The sequence below is a fragment of the Python bivittatus genome, unplaced genomic scaffold (genome assembly GCF_059951505.1).
Source record: "Python bivittatus isolate LINGU-HERP-01145 unplaced genomic scaffold, Pbiv_v1 ctg000480_np1212, whole genome shotgun sequence".
NCBI lineage: Eukaryota > Metazoa > Chordata > Lepidosauria > Squamata > Pythonidae > Python > Python bivittatus.
Genome location: NW_028277075.1, coordinates 82148206 through 82167509, shown reverse-complemented (window position 1 = coordinate 82167509; position 19304 = coordinate 82148206).

Here is a 19304-nt window from a genome sequence, read left to right as displayed (position 1 = left end):
TTAGGAGTGAGAGGGAGTCTGTGCCATGAGGATGTATCCTTCAAGAACTGTTAGTGAGGTGTCTATGAGCCAAAATTAGGGAGATGGGTGGATGTGCCCTAAGCAAAGAAGAACAAGTATTCTGCCATATCCATTCAGCTGAGACCAGGCTTGGGCATGGGAAAGCCAGGGGATTATTGGGTCAACTCCCTAGAGGTGCTGATTCACAGATCTACCCAGCTCAGACACAGCTGCCTCACCTACCTGTGTGTCATGTAGCTTCCCTTTCATTTCAGTCTCTGCCCAGTACTGAGACCAGGTACTACTTCTGCACTTACACCATGTCTCCAGCTGATTTAGGTGCTGTAAAGGTGAAAAATTTCACCAGGTAGATAACTTGACAGCTCTTGGAACTAAAATAATATCAGTTGTAGCTGAGTCTTCTGTGAAACTACTGAGACCTTATACTTAATATTTCTGGTCTCTCTCCTCAGATGGTTTTGGAAAATTTCTCAGCAAAATGGATAAAAGTTGATGGTGATGTTGATAATTTTTTAAAAAGTAAAATTGGATTTTTGAAATTGAAATCAGATTAAGACTTCTCTTAACATGTTTTCTAAAAATAGCTCAAAGGTATAATTAAGAACATAACTTCTAATTCTATTCTATCTGTTAGTATGGAAGTGAGACATAAATTATTAGATCTGGTACCTGGCTTCTTTCTAAAACTGGAAAGTCAAAGCAAATCAACGAAGAGACAAACACAATACGTAATTACTAGAGTTTTGAAGCTGATTATCATTGTTCTCCTACAGCATCATGGCAAAAGTATCCTCCAAAAACCACAAAGATTGATTTAATCAAAGCTGGTTCTGCTCCTAATGTTTTACAGCTATATATCTGCCTGCTAAGTAATAATCTCATTCAATTTTTTATTAAAGTTAATCTGAAAAAAATTGGTTAAATAATAGCTTTAGTGTGTGCTTTGTAAAAAGTGAAAGCTACACCACTCTCTGAATGCCAGAGAATATTCAGGTTATATCAAACAACCATCTAGCACTTATACTAGAAATGATTATGGAATCTTCCTGTTTGGTGAATAAATTGTGCCCTACATCATTAAATCAATTCTTCATATTGGTTTCAAAAAAATCCACTCCGTTGCTTAGCATCCAGACAAGGAATGTTACTTCATAATGTTACTTGTTTTGGGCTTAATGTAATGTGCAAACTCATACATTATGGCTCAGCATTATGGGTGACACAAGCAATTTAGCTTATTTAATAGAAATGGTTTAAAATCTTGGATTAACTTTAACTGAGAGTACAGCTAGCTTGTATGATAGTAGAGAACAGCAATTGCCACAAGCCTATTGCACAATTAAAAGGCTGCTGAATATCTACCACAATGATCTCTCTGGAATACTGAAGGGCAATTTAACTTTGGTTAACTTTGTGGTCTCTTCTGAAAGCAGCTCTAGGTAACTCAAGGAGTAAATAGATTGTGCTGCTCAATTTCAAAGAAAATAAGATCAAAGGACTTTGGAGTTCTGTCCTGTTAACAATTCTCACTATCATCCCAGAGGAATAGTTGATATTTTGTAATTACCAATCAATTTTATTTACAGCCAAAAGGCCCAGAAGCAAGTTACAAATATAATCTAAATTTGGCATTAGATAAAACAGTTTAATAAATAAAATATTTAATAAATATTGCATAATACACTTAAAACCCCAACTCATTGATTTGTTACTAAAAACCTTGTTTTTATAGCCATAGTTAAAAATCTGGCTGTTGCCACTGTAATCTCAGGATTTTCATCTGCAAGTAAAATTTTTACATACTCAGAAGTATCCCTGGTTTGGATTTTAAAATAGGCCAGATAACTTCCTGCCAAAGACTCTTATAAAATTCACAGTGCAATAAAACATGATCCACCATTCAGGATCAGTACCATTACAGGAACAAAATCTTTGAGAGATGGGAATTTTTTGAAATCTACCATATAGCATATTTGACGGCAACACATTTCATCTGGCTTTTGAAAAGGCTATTCCGTATTTATTTAAATATAAGCTATTCAAATATTTAGGGACTTGAAAAATAAATCTGTAATTAATTCCAGAATTATAGGTGAACACTGTACTTTGACTTTAGCCATTAATGCCTGTACTGCGCTGCATAACCCTCCAGAAATTAGAGAACACGTTATCGTTCATAAGATTCAGCACTCTGCTTGTCACAGTTCTGTTGGGGTGGTGCTTCTCAGTGAAATCCTGGCACTCATTCCATTTCTCCATGATGGACTTTATCGCATCACAGCTCACCTCCTCCCCCTCCTCCTCTTCCTCAGTGGAATGCTCCTCGCCCAGCACCTTCTGTTGCTCACTCTGGAGCTCAGCAAGTTCTTCTGTGGTCAGCTCCTCCTTATGGTCCTCAACAAGCTCCTCTATGTCCGCATCATCCACAACCAGACCCATGCTCTTGCCCATGGACACAATCTCCTCCACTACCTCTGCATCAGACCCTTCACACTCACGTCCAGCGACACATTCTGGCCACAGTTTCCTCCAGGCTGAGTTTAAGGTCCGGCAGGTGACATCTTCCCAGGCTTTGTCAATGAGGCTGATGCAGTGGAGGACATTGAAATGTTTTTTCCAAAACTCTTTGAGAGTCAAGGATGTTTCTTCAGTGACATTGAAACACCTGGTGAAGAGCGCCTTTGTGTACAACTTCTTGAAGTTGCAGATCACTTGCTGGTCCATGGGCTGCAGAAGAGGTGTCGTGTTGGGGGGGAGGAACCTGACCTTTATGAAGTCGTACTCAGCGTCCATGTCATCCACCAAGGCTGGAGAGTGTGCCGGGGCATTGTCCATCAGGAGAAGGCACCTTTCAGGCAGCTGGTTCTCAGACAGGTATTTTTTAACACTGGGTGCGAACACATCATGCAGCCATTCCATGAACAACTGCCTTGTGACTCAGGCTCTCGTATTGGCCCTCCACATGACAGGCAGTCTGGCCTTGTTCACATTGTGCTCCCTGAATGCACGAGGGGTCTGGGAATGGTACACGAGTAGCGGCTTAATCTTCAGGTCGCCGCTTGCGTTCGCACACAGCAAAAGGGTCAATCTGTCCTTCATGGGCTTGTGCCCTGGCAGTGCCTTTTCCTCCTGCGTGATGTAGGTTCTCTTTGGCATCTTCTTCCAGAAGAGCCCTGTCTCGTCGCAGTTGAACACTTGCTCAGCGACGTACCCTTCCGCCTTCATGAAGTCCTCAAATTCTTTCTTGTAGGCTTCTGCAGCAGCCTTGTCAGAACTGGAAGCCTCACCATGTCTTGCCACACTGTGGATGCCACTTCTCTTTCGGAATTTCTCAAACCAGCCTCTGCTGGCTTTAAATTCCTCACTTGCTGCACTGGTAGAGGGGTCTATCTGCAGCAAATCACTGTGCAGCTTCCTGGCTTTCTCGCAGATCATAGCCTCACTCACGCTATCACCTGCCAGCTGTTTCTCATTCAGCCACACCATCAACAGCTTTTCCACCTCTTCCAGCACTGGTGTCCTCTGCCTCATTAAGATCGACACTCCTTTTGCCACATCAGCTCCTCTGATGGCATCTTTATTCTTGAGAATAGTCGAGATGGTCGACTTCGCCATCTTGTACTCCAAGGCCAGATCAGTCACACGAATGCCACGATTGTGCTTTTCTATAATTTCCTTCTTCAGCTTGATCATCACTTTTCTCTTCAGAGCCTTACTCTCGCCAAGCCTGCTCTGCATTTTCTTTGGAGCCATGCTAACACGCACACCAAAAACCTTCGCAAAACACCGCAAAACACACCACAAGCCTCACGGAACATCTCCTTGCTACCATGACCTCACCCACAGGAAGCCGCGACCACGTGGCAGCAGGGAAAATGGCCGCGGATCTGGTTCGTAAGTCGAGGCGAGTTTGTAACCCGAGTTAAATTTTTCCTGCTGAAGCTGGTCGTAACCCGAAATGTTCGTTAGTAGAGGCGTTTGTATCCCGAGGTACCACTGTACTTTCATTGCAATAGCAGCCAGCTGCTATTTTGGACTAAAAGGATCCTCTTTTTCAAGTGATGGCTGAAAGGAAGAAATCAGGTTTCACTAAGAAAGTGTTCTCCAGTCAGGAGTTCTGCAATTACGTTAGATTTCTGTTTCCAGAATCCTTAGCTATTGACAGTGCTAGCTAGGAATGTTGGAGATAATATCCCATCTCTCTAAAGCTCTATGCCTTTTTCTATTTTGTTTTTTTGGTTTGCTTGTTTGTTTGTTTTATTCATATAACATTATTGCCACTGTCAGGGCATTTTTTCCTATCCAGATCCCACACTGCTATGCTTTTAGTTCATAAGATCGACTTTAAAAGAACATAATGGTTGGTACAAATGATGCTTGTTACCTAGAGAATATGTATTTTCAGAAATGAATGTATTGTTGCAGCTTTAGAACATGGTACTATAAGCTCACTTATTCATGGCAATTAAACACCATAGTTGTCACTGAAGTAGTCAAATGCTGATAAGGACACCTTGAACTCCAGGAATGGTAATACATGAAGGGTTATTGGTTGAAGGCAGTGACCTACCATTCTGTAACTGGGCATTATAGGGGAAGACAAGTATAAATGGAGAAGCTTATCCCCTGATTACAGTCTCTGATGATGAAGCTCTTCCTTACCATTGTAATTGGGAAATATTCTTCACCAATTAATGGCAGGGTATGAAGGCTTTGAGAGGGGCGTAATAGGAAAAAAGTGAAAAAGCACCCTAAGTGTGCCATGTATCACAACAATAATAAAGGGTGATTTTTCAAGTGAGGCTCTCTGAAGAGATGCCTCTAAATTGGGGAAAATAAAGGGAATTTATTAGTGAGGAAATATTGCCATCTTTCTATCCTCACTCCCTAGTTATTTCTTTCTCCTGTATTAATGCCAGCCTCCAGTTGTTTCCCATCTGTTCTTTTCCACTCTCCTGCTGGGTCTGAAAAGAACAGGGTTCTACACCTCTGGCTCCTGAGGCCAGCAGTTGAATGCAGAAATAACCAGGCTCTGCATTATGAATTCGAAAAGGCTGTTTTGTGACAGTTATCTGCGGAAAGCCAAACCAGCCGAAGAAAGAGGTAGTTAATGTTGGCTAGTATTTCACAGCATAAATTTGAGTTCCCTTCCTGCTTCTTGTTAAATGCAGAATTTCCCCATCTCAAAAAAAAAAAAAGCTCTTCCTGATTTTGCATTCAGAGAGAGTTCTTCTGCAACGAGTGTGACAGCAGCATGAAAGATATATCCAATATAAATTGCCTTCCTTTCTGTTCCTACCCTTTTTATTAATTTCCATGCCGGGTCCTTTTATAGGTTTTTTTTTTTGAAGTTTTTATTTCCCTGCTCTCTGAGGATGTTTCTAGCTATGAAATCTTGGTTCAGATTTTTAAGAGGAGCATTCTGCAGCCAGAGTGCTGAAGGTTCATAAATTCAACAACTCTCCTATTGAGCAGCATATTGCAGCCACAATTCTAGCCCCATGCTACCCGCCTATGCCAGTCTGACAGCCCACTAAATGGAGCCCTGCTCCCTTTGGGCAGGAGCCCAACCCCCTTTTTACCTGACGAAGCTGTCGGACATTCATGTTGATTTCCCTGTGTTTGGTCCATCTGAGGTATAATGCCACAAACCAAATTTATTTGTTGCCTCAAATGCTTGCTTTCCAGTGGTATTGGCTCACAAATACAGTAGCCATTTATCTAGGACTAATTATTTGGTAATCCAGTAGAGCTGATGATGGACAGACATATGCAATCCAGTTCATTGCTTGGGACTGCATGGCTGAGCAATATGTTTTTATAATTGTGGTCGAATGAGGTAGCATGAACTAAATTCTTGAGTTTTCCCCATAGCATATGGTTGTATCGCATGTTAGGAAGAAGGCCAGAGTTAAATACATTAGCATTAGACATCTCTCATCTAGAATCTCAGTGCTCTATCATGTGTGATCCATGTTTTTAAAATGCATTTGCTGATATATGTAAAATGAAATGAATATAATTATTTCACCATTTCAAGAGCAATTATTCAGATTTAAAAAGAAAACTCCACAAAGAAACATTCCTACTGAGTAACATACAGAGCTAGTGCATTCACCAGAGTCTGTTGCTTTCTCTTCCTGTTTTGGGTCAATTGGGTTGAATTTCATTTGGTTAATTGGGTTGAATTTCATAGAACTAAATTTCAAATAATCAGGCCTTTATGTATGGCCATTTCTGAATTCTGTAAGGTTATCTCAGCAAAAGCAAATCCTAAGATGGCACAATAGGAACAGTACCAAAATTGAAACAGCATGGGTAAACTGTAATGATTGGTCATAAGTTATTATTGCTGTTATAGCATGAATCTTTTATAATGGACAAAGTGCTAAACTGTATACGTAAGAATGGTAGAGTGGAGTACAGTATGCTATATATAGCATATACCACTAGGCACACACGTACGGGTAAACACAGCTATTATTTATGGCTGCCATAAGCTCACACATTAAATAAATGTTTGAATATTGGCTGTCGGTCTCTCTTAAAAATAACAGTAGCAAACTAAAAGTTATAAAATGTCATAAAAGACCTCAGTTGTCAGCTTCCACCCCAGCTGTGGACAAATTTCATCAAAACCCAAAGGGTTTTGTGTCCTGATTTTTATGATGGCTTCCTTTTAACTCCCTGCTGTCTTGAGTCTGTCAGTCAATAATGTCATAGCAACAAGAAATCACTGCGTGGGACACTGACTATGGGGAAACCCGATCTGCCCATCCCTGTTTGAAATCCTGAATACCTTCTGCTCTTTGGTCTTTCTGGGGTAGAGTCAATTCCCTGTTATAAAAACCATTCTATAATCTTGTCATGAGGCCATGCTGCTGACGTGTCTCAGCTCAGATTTAGCCATTTTCAAGTATACATTCAAGGACCTAAAGAGATTCCAGAGGGTGGAAAAACAGCAGGAACTTTCCTGATGGTTACATAGTGTTCTTCCCAAACTACAAAGATGTTTATTGCTACAGTGCTTTTCAAGTCAATAATTTGTGCTGCTTTTTTATTATACACAGTGGCCTTTGTTAACACATTATACATTGAAATATGTACATTTCTATACAAAGCTTTTATATATATTTGTATTAAGAATTTTGATTATAATAGTAAAGTCTAAACTTTCTAAACTTTCTTTAACTAAACTTAAAGAAAAGAGAATAGAAAGGAGTAAAACGTGCAAGAAAAAAGAAAGAAAAGTAAGAATATAATAAAGAGAAAATAAATATATAGTGAAGTAATTTCTAACCTTCTTCACAAGTATAAACAAATTTAGTAACTCTTCATCCTCTCTAAAGTTACAAATATTTATCTCTTCATCCCATGTTCCATCTCTTATCTATAAACAAATCCATAGAACATCATCTTTTCAGTCCTGATGTCAGCAGAAAGTCCATAAAGGGTTGCCAGAAGTAACAACATATCTTGTTGTAACCTTGATCAAATAAACCAACTTTATATTCCTTCCTTTTACATTTAACAGTCTTAATCTTTAGTTCATTCAAATATTGTCATAGGATTTGATTTCTCTTCATTTCTTCTTTGTCCCATTGCAGAGTTCTTCAAGGCTTTAACAGCCTTTTTTGTAAATCTAGTAGGAAAAAAATATCCAGGTCACTCTCTTGGTTTGTCATTTGTATTTCTCTTTTAAATTTTAAAAGAATTAAATTAAAATTAAATTAAATTTAAAAGAAAATGCACTTAGCCGGTGTTCTGAGAGCCCTCTATAGTTCAGCACCCTGCTAAATTGCGGTTCTCCATTTGTTTAGTATTTGTTGATTGAAATGGTAATCTCCTCAGGGAAAGGATCGCTCCTTATTTGATCAAAGAGATCTCCTGTTAAACCTCAGCTAGGAAGGAACATTATTAGCTTGGCGTCTCTTGCTACCTTTTAATCAATGTGTTGGGCCCATTCTAATTGTAGATTCTCACCTTTTGCTTTGATCGTGGCAGGGAGGCTACATGGTGGGGGAGAAGACTTCTTTCTCACAGAAGGAAGGGAGGGAGGGAGGGGGAGGGGGGATCAGGAATGAAAGACAGTAATTTCAGTCTTGTCCAAATTCAGTTTAAAGTGGTGGGAATATATTAACTAGAAATCCCAGTAAGATAGTTGGAGAGGGAAAACTATACTGGTCACTTAAGAGGAAACATAAAAATACACCTGGATGACATCAGCATGAATATGACAGTTGAACTGAAAATAAGAAATCAGAGAACCCAAAGACCAAATGTCCAGGGTGAACAAAAGTACATCTAAAACCAAACCTTGAGGAGCACATAGAGATAAAGTGAAGCACTGAAAGCAAAAACTCTTCCACATAACCCAAAAGGTGAGATGGAAATATAGGACTGAAACCAACATTAAGATCTATTAGCAGCAGCTCAGCTAATGAGCTCAGAGAAGATAATAAAATTGGATGATCAAGGGTGTCAAATGCTGCCGACAAACCCAACAGCATCAGGACCAGTCATTGACGGATTGCCTTAGCCATCAGCAAATCACTGACAAACCAAACCTGCAATTGAAAAGGGGTTGGTGAGATGACAAATAAGAAACTGAGAGGAAACAACTTGTTCAATACTAATAGACAAAAATTAAGGCAAAGACACAAGATGAAAACTAGAACTCACCAAAGTATCCAATCATTTAAAAAAAAGAGAGAGAGGATGAAGATGGTGTGCTTCAGAGTCTGGGGAAAAAGCTTCTGTAAAAGAACATTGGATCAACCTAGTTAAAAATGACAGGAAAAAAAAGAGTTGCATAAAGAAAAGAAGAAAAAGTATCCAAAAGAGATGTAGTGTAGGAAGCCTCTGAAATTATTTTGACTATCCTTGCTTCAGCAACTAGACAAAATGAAAAACCAGACAAACAACAGCTTGGAATAATCGAAAGAGTACTTGAGCCCTGCATGGGGATAGAAACCTGGAGCATTTCAATTTGAGGCAAAACATCTCTAAAGACCTCAGAGGTTAAGTGAAGAAAAAAATTCTATTGCAGCAAAGAGATTTGAATGGAGCAAAAAGCTGTTTAGGATATTTGGGTTAGGCAGAGATTAAGATATATTCCTACTCTACTTAGAGTAAAGTAACCTATACAATCATATCACAAAGTTGCTTCCTTAGTACTGTTCCCCAAAAAGGCTTTATTACATAGTCATCCTCCCTCATTACCTAAATTTTGTAAAGAGCCCACATGGAGTCATCTTTCTGAGTAATCCTCCATCTTTTTCTAGAACTACTTCCATAGTTTTGCTTTCCGTAGAAAATCCATTAAGGAGAGAAAGTCAGAACAGCTGTGCAGTGCCTTTTAATACCTAGGACCCTATGTCTGGGAAGTCTCTTTATTCCTTGAATTGTATTTCTTGTGCTTACTGTATTGTGGTCACTTAAATGAGAAGAACAGTAAAAAAACAACAACAATTTATTGTACAAAACATCTGGATTGGATCATCAGTACTTTTTTACCAGTCATGAAGCAAATAACCCTGTGTTGTGTAATTTCCATAGGATTGTATTTTGCAACAAGTTACACAATAGGGATTTGGAAATGCTGCTGGATCATTGATACCATTCAATTCTATGTCCCTTATACCATATTGTGATAAAAAGTGGTCTAATGTATCTACCCAGGATGTGATATGTTTAGAGATATAGTTTATTCTGTGTACCATATAAGTCTCTTTGTCAGATATCTTAAAATGTGCCAGATATGTAGAATAAATTTCTAGGAAGAGAATCATAAAACTGGGACTCCCTGCTGGATGTTCTAAAGTGATGCCAACCCACTGGCGATTTACTGCTGAGATTTGAAGAGCCTCAATTGTGGGTATTAGGGAGATAGGAAACTGTGCTCAATTTATCTGTCTACCATGACTCTGTGCTCAAGCAAGCCCATTCCCCATGGCCTCTGCTTCATAGATTCTGCTCCCTGGAGTTTTATTTGGCATTATGTCATGAGTCACAAGGTGCTTTGTTCTCTGCTAATTGGGAGTTATTATTCCAGGAAGTAGATGGGGAAAGAGGCAGTGTGCTGTAGTACAGCCTTTCCCCCCACAGCTCCCTTGGGCCTGCGCCACTTTAGCAAAGGCTCAGTGAAAAATAGTAGAGGGGGGTCAAGCCAAGATGTGAAATGAAGTGGAAAAGAACTAGCTAAGCACTCCTGGCAGTTTTCTGTAAAGCTTGATGGGCTGCTTTCTCCCCAACAGTCTTATGAATTACTTTTCTCCAGGATCAAACATCATATCTGCTAATTTCTGTCTGCCCTACAAAGTTAGAATGAACAGCCTATCTTGTATTTAAAAAGCAACAGCTGGTACTTTGCAATGCCTCTATTACTTAAGTCCATGACAGTTGAGGTCCATATTAAATTGGCTATTCCTTTGCTTTGTATGGTCCTTCCCAAGATGTACTGAAATATTCAGATCTTTCTTTCTGGTTTCCATCAGTTTTCATATTCCTGATGGTTCTCCTAATACTGCTGAGGCAACAATTAGGCAGGCAAGCTGGGTAGAAAATAATTAATTCCAAGAAGACTAAAGCCTTTGGAGGGTGGGAGAAAGGGATATGTTATGAATAGAAATGAAGGTTGCCACTATTTTTCTGAGCCATTTACATTTACAAACTTCATGGACAGAGATAGGAAAAAAAACTTGTCATGCATTGACTTGTAAGAGAAAACTGAGATTGGGCTTGATGGTAAGAATCCTGTGAGCTGATCCCCATAATATCCTTCCAGCTTCGCTACTTAGAGGGTTTCTTGCTAAGTTGCCCCATCAAAATTGCATTCCTTGTGAAAACTTAAACATCAGAGAGAACATGGCTTATACCATCTTTTTCCATTCCAGTGATAGTTTAACCTGAAAATGCTTTCCTAAAAGCAGCCCCTTTGTGAAGGTAAGTACTTGAGTATTCTGGACAATATCAGGAAATGAATGCTTGAATCAGCCCTTCGAAGGTTAGAAAATATAGCTAGATTTTTGAATATTCTAACAGTAAAATGTACTGATAGCTGAAAATGCAAAGAATCTGCAAGCTCGAGTAATTAAAGTCAAGGAGCACATTGAAAATATGAAACTAAAATGAAATTTGAAGACAATCAAACTAATGACGAGTACAACAACCAGCCTTAGAATTCACAACGAAGATACTGAAGTGGTAGATAGTTTCTGCCTTTTAGAATCAACCATCAACAGTAAAGGAACAAGCAATCAAGAAGTATACTGCAGACTGTCACTTGGTAGGCTAGCCATGAAGGTCCTGGAAAAGATATTCAGATGCCATGATGTGACTGTATCTACAAAGATCAGAATAATGCACGCAGCGGTATTCCCTCTGACACTCTATGGAAGCAGAAGTTGGACTATGAAGAATCAGGATAGAAAAAGTATTTAACGCTTCTCAACTTTGGTGTTGGAGAAAACTCCTGAGAATACCATGGACAGCCAAGAAAACAAACAAATGGATCATCAAACAAATCAACCTAGTTTTCACTCAAGACACAAATGACCAGGCTCAAATTATCCTACTTTGGACACATTATGTGAAGACCTAGCTCTCAGAAGAAAGCTCAAATGCTAGGAAAGTTGGATGGAAAGAGAAGAAAACAACCAGCAGCAAGGTGGATGGACTCAGTTACAGTGGCAATGAGTACACCGCTGGAAGGCCTGAAGGACCAGGTTAGGGACAACTATTATGGAGAAAATCTATCTGTGGTTGCTAAGTCTCAACACTGACTTGATGGCACATAATCAAGCAAGCTACCAACCAACAGTAAAATGATCAAAGTTCTCTAATTTTTGTTGGGCAGTATATGGTTCCTTGAAACAGACCTCTCTGTAAGTGGAGTTGTGTGGGCTGAAATTACAGGTTTGTGCGATTCATTCAAAAAACGAATGAATTTTTTGTTCCATTGATTGATAATTTATTCATTCTTTTAGACTGTTTAATTTTATATGTTTCTTATATCACTTGTTCTGAAAAGCAGTTTTCAAAAGTGTATAAGGTTTTCTTTTTTTAAAAAAAGGTGTAAAATACAGTAAGGTAATTTCTTTTGTTAAATGTAGCCAACTGAAGGCTGCTCTGTGTGCATCTACACCAAGTGAATCTTCAGGACTTGATGGATCACCGCTAAATGTATGAATTGATTCCAGTGAACAGCAATGTGAAGTATTCCTTGATTATGCAATAGTTCTATCTGTAGCAGAGAATGCACTTTCAGATATAGAGATACCTGGTTTTGCTGTCAACGAAAATTGGCTACGCCTGGATTTGAATAAAAACAAATACCACAAAACTGCCCTTTAGTGTCTTGAAGACTTTATTATCACAGAAGCATTTGTGACTTACTGTTGATTTAATTGGATATATGGAGTGCAATTTCAAGAGAGAAACATTTTGAATAGGCAAAGTTGTTGGGTGGAGAAAATGACAAGAATTGTTAGAGACAAAAAGAGAGAATAACTTATTGACAACAAATATATACCAATAATTCTTACTTCCAAGGGAGTAGCTATGTCAGATTATTGTATCAAAAACAGCCCAGAGTTCTAAGACATCTTCAAAAAACAATGAATAAATTCCAGTTTAGTATTCTGAGAAAGGGATAATTTATACTGTTGTCAGAGGCAGAAATGGTGAAGGGAAAAATGAGAAGGAAGGCAGCAGTTAGGTGTAAGACAGACATTCCAGCCCTGATTAGAGTGAACATATGTCATTTGATGTCTCGATCTATGCTTAATCCGTGGGAAATGGTGCCATCTTTTCTAATGAATTTGAGCTTAGCTGTTTAGGAATGTAATCACTCTTCGTAATTCCTTCTCTCAAGACAGAATGTCCTGGGGAGTTTGAATACTGTACATGCTGCGCCAGATTTGTGACCATTTATTCTGTCATATAGAAGCTGGCCAATTTTTCTAATACAAGGTACGTGAGGGATTTTGGACAGATGATGGCTTGTACTGAATTGAAGAATACGCTTGATTTTGTATCCTGAAATAGCAGTGCCAGATAAGATGTACAGAGAAATTAATATCTAGTTTGATTCTTGTGTCTGTATCATTGAGGTCCATTATGATGGAAAGGCCAAGCTTAAGAAACTGGAAAGCATAATTCAGCCTGCAAATTACCAGCAAGTAGTTAGAAAAAACTTTCACAGTAATAGCAAGCAATTAGCAGCCTTTTCAAATGTACTGCCAACTATCTTGATAGACAAAACATGAATTAGACATAGCAAACTATGCTGTATTTGAATATATTCAGTTTGCTTCATAGGATATGAAATCATATAGATACAAGTATTGATGATATCAATGAGAGAGAGGATTCCTAGCTAGTGTCAGAGCTCTTAGCCGCCTTCTGAATTCCATTACTGTTTAAGGTGAAGGCAGGGTAGAGTTTTTTAAGTAAAAGTAAGCCATAAATCCTGGCTTAATAAACTGCCCTGATGCATCCAGACCTTTTGCTTTCAGTATATTCTTCACTTTGTATGTGAAACAGGGAACAGTTTTGCATGATCTGGACCTGTAATAATGATTGAATATATTCAGATAAGTTAGGATTAATAAGACAACAATCCCTGATTTAAAACTGGCTTGTGATTCTGATTTGCTTGGGCTTATTTTGTAATTGCAGATTTAGACATCACATAGAGTTCTCCTTCTTCCTAGTACATAAAGGAATGCAGGAGTGAATGGGCTACATTACAGGTAGTTTTTGTTTAGCAATCACAATTGGTACTAGCAACTTGGATTATCTGATCATTGCATGATCCATCTCATTCCCACCTACAGGCAGAGATTTAAAACTGTAAAGCCTGTGATCAAACCAGTGAAGATATGGTCTGATGATGCTAAGTTAAATCTACAGGCCTGCTTGGAGTGCACAGACTGGAATGTTTTTGAAGCTGCCTCTGCAGATCTGGATGAGTATACTGATGCTGTGACTTCATACATTAGCTTTTGTGAGGGCATATGTGTGCCCACCAAAAACATACGTATATATAATAACAAGCCGTGGTTCACAGCAAAACTTAAACAGCTGCATCGTGACAAGGAGGAGGCCCATAGGAATGGGGACAGGATTATGTATAATCGGACTAGAAATGTACTCACGAGGGAGATTAAGGCGGCAAAGAGAAACCACTCAGTAAAGCTGAAAAGTCAGTTTTCAGCAAATGATCCTTCGACTGTGTGGAAAAGCCTGAAGAACATCATCGGCTACAACAACCCACCACTCCTGATTGAAGAGAGTCATCAACTGGCAGACGATCTCAACAGGTTTTATTGCAGGTTTGAGAACGAACAACCGTTATCTGCTGCTGCCAACTGTATCTCAGATACATCACCAGCATTAAATTTCTCTATACCTGTCCCCAATCCCCTGGGTCCCTTACCTCTGGTGGTCCTAGAGAAAGAAGTGCGAGGTCTGTTTCAAAAGCAAAAGAACAGAAAAGCTCCAGGTCCAGACGGTGTGACCACCTCGTGTCTGAAAGTTTGTGCAGAACAACTGGCCCCCGTTTTCACGCATATTTTTAATAAATCGCTGGAGACGGGTTATGTCCCTTCTTGTTTTAAGACCTCTACAATCATCCCAGTTCCTAAGAAATCCCCCATTAGTGAGCTGAATGACTACAGACCAGTTGCATTGACATCTGTGGTCATGAAGACCTTTGAGAGGTTAGTGTTGGCTCACTTGAAAGCCATCACGGATCCCCTGTTAGACCCACTGCAGTTTGCTTACCGTGGAAACAGGTCAGTGGATGATGCTGTTACTATGGTCTTGCACTATATTCTGCAGCACCTTGAATTTCCGGGGTCTTACGCAAGAGTTCTTTTTGTGGACTTCAGTTCAGCATTTAATACTATTGTGCCAGAAATTCTTTACAGCAAACTGATCCAGCTTACTGTGCCTGACCATACTTGTAGATGGATAATCAGTTTTCTAACAGGTAGGAAACAACACGTGAGGTTAGGCAAAATTACATCCGGTACCCGGTTAATCAGTACTGGTGCCCTTCAGGGATGTGTGCTCTCCCCATTGCTTTTCTCCCTTTATAGCAATGACTGCATTTCAAAAGACTCTTCTGTTAAAATCTTGAAATATGCGGATGATACAACTGTCATTGGTCTAGTTTGAAATGGAAATGAGTCAGTATATAGACGGGAGGTTCAACAGCTGGTCTTGTGGTGTGGTTGTAATAACTTGGAATTGAACACACTTAAAACTGTGGAGATGATTGTGGACTTTAGGAAGAATCCTTCTAATACTCCTCCCCTTACCATACTCAACAGCCCAGTATCAGTGGTAGAGTCCTTCAAGTTCCTGGGTTCTATACTTTCCCAAGACCTGAAATGGACGTTTAACATCACAGCCATCATTAAAAAGGCACAGCAAAAGATGTTTTTTCTGCGGCAACTTAGGAAGTTTAAATTATCCCAGGAGCTCTTGGTACAGTTTTACAGGGGAATCATTGAGTCTGTTATCTGCTCCTCTATAACTGTCTGGTTTGATTCTGCAACCAAACAGGACAGATTCAGACTTCAACGGATAGTTAAGTCTGCAGAAAGGATAATTGCAACCCGTCTGCCTTCTATAGAAGAACTGTATACTGTGAGGGTTAAAAGGAGGGCAGAGAGGATATCTGCAGACTCTTCTCATCCTGGATATAACCTGTTCCAACTTCTTTCTTCGGGACGGCGCTATAGAGCTCCATATGTTAAAACATCAAGACATCGGAATAGTTTTTTCCCTTGTGCCATTGCTCTGTTAAACACTGTATGATTTGATATGTACTGGACAGTGGCTTCTTCTTTGGAAAAGTTATTTTATTGGGCAGTGTTATTGTTACTGTTTATTAATTTTTTGTTGCTATCCAAACGCACCGTTGATCTTGCTGTTCGTCACCGAAGACAAATTCCTTGTGTATATTTTATACTTGGTCATTAAAATATTTGTATTGTATTGTATTGTATTGTTAAGAGAAGTGGTCGCTAAGTGAAACTGTGACTGCTTATGATCTTACTTCTGTCCTTTGCCTTACAGACCTGTGAAGGTTGTAAATGCAAGGACTGGTTGGAAAGTTACTTTTTTATCACAATCATAACTGCAAATGGTCTCTGTCCGAGGCAGTCACTAAACAAGGACTATCTATAATTCACTCTTTGCTCATTCATATTATTACTGTTCATTATTCCAGGTTTATTGTTGTATGTGAACTCAGTTATTGTTTGAAAATTAGCCAAGGAATGCAATATGTTCACTGCTTTTAAAATGGTTATACATTTTGGGGGTGCTGATTGGAAAGGGGAATATACAGATTTTCTAGAAGGTTTTATGTTGATTTCAGAAAAGCCCATTCTTCCTTTTAGTGCTGAATGCAACTGTGGACAGTATCTATTGGCAAATACATGTGACAACACTAGTGCTATTACTCTCTTTTCCCAAAATCATGTTTTATTTATTATCAGAAATGAACTTGGATATGAGTAAGTACAAATGCATATCTTTAAAATTGTGTAACCCCATTGTATGTACTTAGGGAGACAAGAACTATGGTTCAGGTTGTTGGAGAAGAATCTGAGGTTGTTCCATTAGCTATAATCCAACAGACACTTTTTTGGAGTAAATCCTGTTGAACATGATCTTCCATGTTAACGTCTCTAAAATTGTTTTCCTTGAATACTTGTTTTTCCTTTTCCTTCTCTTTGCATTATTTCTGGGATGTTGCTGTTCTGAGATGAATCATCACGATTCCCTGCTAAATGTGCTCTCATGCTGTCTTTATTCACTCTTTCATGGCAGAACATGTTGTAACCTTTATTTGCCATTACCTGTGATCTTCTCTGAATAGAACAGAAGAGGAGAAATAATTAAAGCATAAACAAAATCAAGTGTCTGAAAAGAAGCCATTCCAGATGGGATGACGACTAAGTGAGGTGGTGGACTGATTACAGAAACATCTTGAAAAAGCATGAGCACATTATTTACAGAGATACGGTCAGCAGTGCTTTTCCTGTTAACTCTGAAGAGTGACTGTAGTCAGTCTCAAGTGACAATGATTCTTAGTTTCCTGAAGAATGCTTTTATGCAGAGGAATAGATATTCTTGTACATAATATGTAAACTAAACAAACCTAGTGTAATGCAGTGATTCTACTAGTGATAACATTAAGGTTGAATGTAATAAATAGGTTTGGTGTCTGTTTTTTAGTAGGACGCTTAAGAAACTTGTACCACAATCTAGGGTAGTAGTGAGGAACTTGAATCTCTCAAGATGTTCTTGAACTACAATTGACCATGCTATGTTTTACAGATTTATTTATAGATATGGAATGAAGAGATAAATGTTTTTAACCTTAGAAGGGATGAAGAGTCACTAAATTTATTTATACTTTTTATGATGAAGGTTCTTCTTTATATATTTCTTTTCTCTTTGTTTATTCTTACTTTTTCTTTTCCTTTCTTTTTTCTTGCACTTTTACTTTTTTCTATTCTTTTTTCTTTCTTTAGTTTGTATTAGATTTTACTATTATAACCAAAATTCATTATAAGAACTACAATTGGCCATCCTGCCTTGGTCTGCTAGAAACTATGGTTGGAAAACATCTGATAGGCCATAGGTTCACTACTACTGATCTAGTATGAATGGATTAATGTTACTGACATTGTGGACACATACAAAGTATTGCTACAATTGCCAGAAAAGGGAGCTTGTCTCTGTTTTTTCAATGCACGTTAGCAGTCACTGGTGGGGTAACTCTGGGCATGAACATAGTGCCTCATTGATCTGAATCAGCACTAGCTACAGCTTATCAAATGGGCTAGTAAGATGTGGCTTTGAGGGACAGTTCCACTCTATTCATCACCTGTGGCCATCTGCCCCACTCCTTACCCTTGTTGAGGAAGGGGCCTGTCTTTCCAAATTTGGTTCCTCTCAAGAGAGGAGCAATGGATGCATCTTCCTGCCTTCTGATTTTTCCTTCTGTCTCCCTTTAGTTGCATTTCCTAGCTTTGCTTGGGAGGGAAGCATCAGAAATCTACTACCCTCTTCCCTTGCCATTCCAGATTTCCTTCCAAAAGACCATTGCTTCCTATTCAGACTCTTCTGCTTATGGTTATGCTACCCAGTATTAGTTATAGGAAGGCAGATTTGATTCAAACAGCATACTGTTCCAAAGTCCTTTGATATATTTTTTTTACAGGAATAAATAGTGACCATTCCCTTATATGAGAGAAAGAAAAAGAAATGATATCAAGGCAAACCTTCCCAAAGTTGGGCTTCTAATGGTTGTACCTTCACCGAAGAACTCTCTTCCTTTGAAGATGTATGAAACATGGGTTTCCTGATATATTTGCACTGCTATAGACAGTTCAGTCATATTGTTTTAATATCCCATTTATGTATTATTCTTATTTGGCTTTTATTAACATTAAATAATTTGATCATTTGGTCATGAACAATACTTAAAGTAATAAAGAACATTTATAGTCATCATCAACACCATCATACATGCATAACTTTGTACCTACTAAGAATAATCGTACTAGAGCAGACGACAATTTTTAGACTATAATGGATAGCTGCTAATTTAAAATGCTTTTCATTGATGTTTCATTGATCATTTGTTCCACTGTCTATTAAGACTTATATTAGTATTAGAAGTACAGTTGCAAAGCAGAAGGTGGGCAACGTTCTTTGTATGAGAGTTCTTGAATAATCACTGAAAAACAACATGATAGCAAATCTGACCATTGCCCAAATAAGAGACAGGTGGAAATGGGGCCCTATCTCCAATAAAAGGGGGACCAAGCATTACATAGGGCAGATGAGAAGAAGAGGTGCAAAAGGATTTGAGTACAGTACTGTTTTTGTAAAAAGGGTGCTTGCTCTTGAAACTCAACAGTCCCTGGAATTCTTTTGTTAAGGTCTCTAATATTTCTTCAGTAAAGAATGACTTATCAGGAGTTCTTGAATTCTTGTGAGCTTGCTTAATTGGTTCCATTCTTTGCCTTGTGGGTGAAGTCTGACCCTGTGATCACTGGCTGCATATTTAATGACTGCGTTCTTCATCCCTGAATATCAACTCTTTTCTGTAACTTCCTTTTTTTCTTGTTTGTTTGATCAGGTTTCTCTTCTGCTTGAGGACTCGTAGTCATGACTCTGGAGAAGTCTCTGCTCTTTAATGTGAGTACCCAGATAGCAGCCCTCTGCTGTCTGCGACCAGGACTTCTGAACGT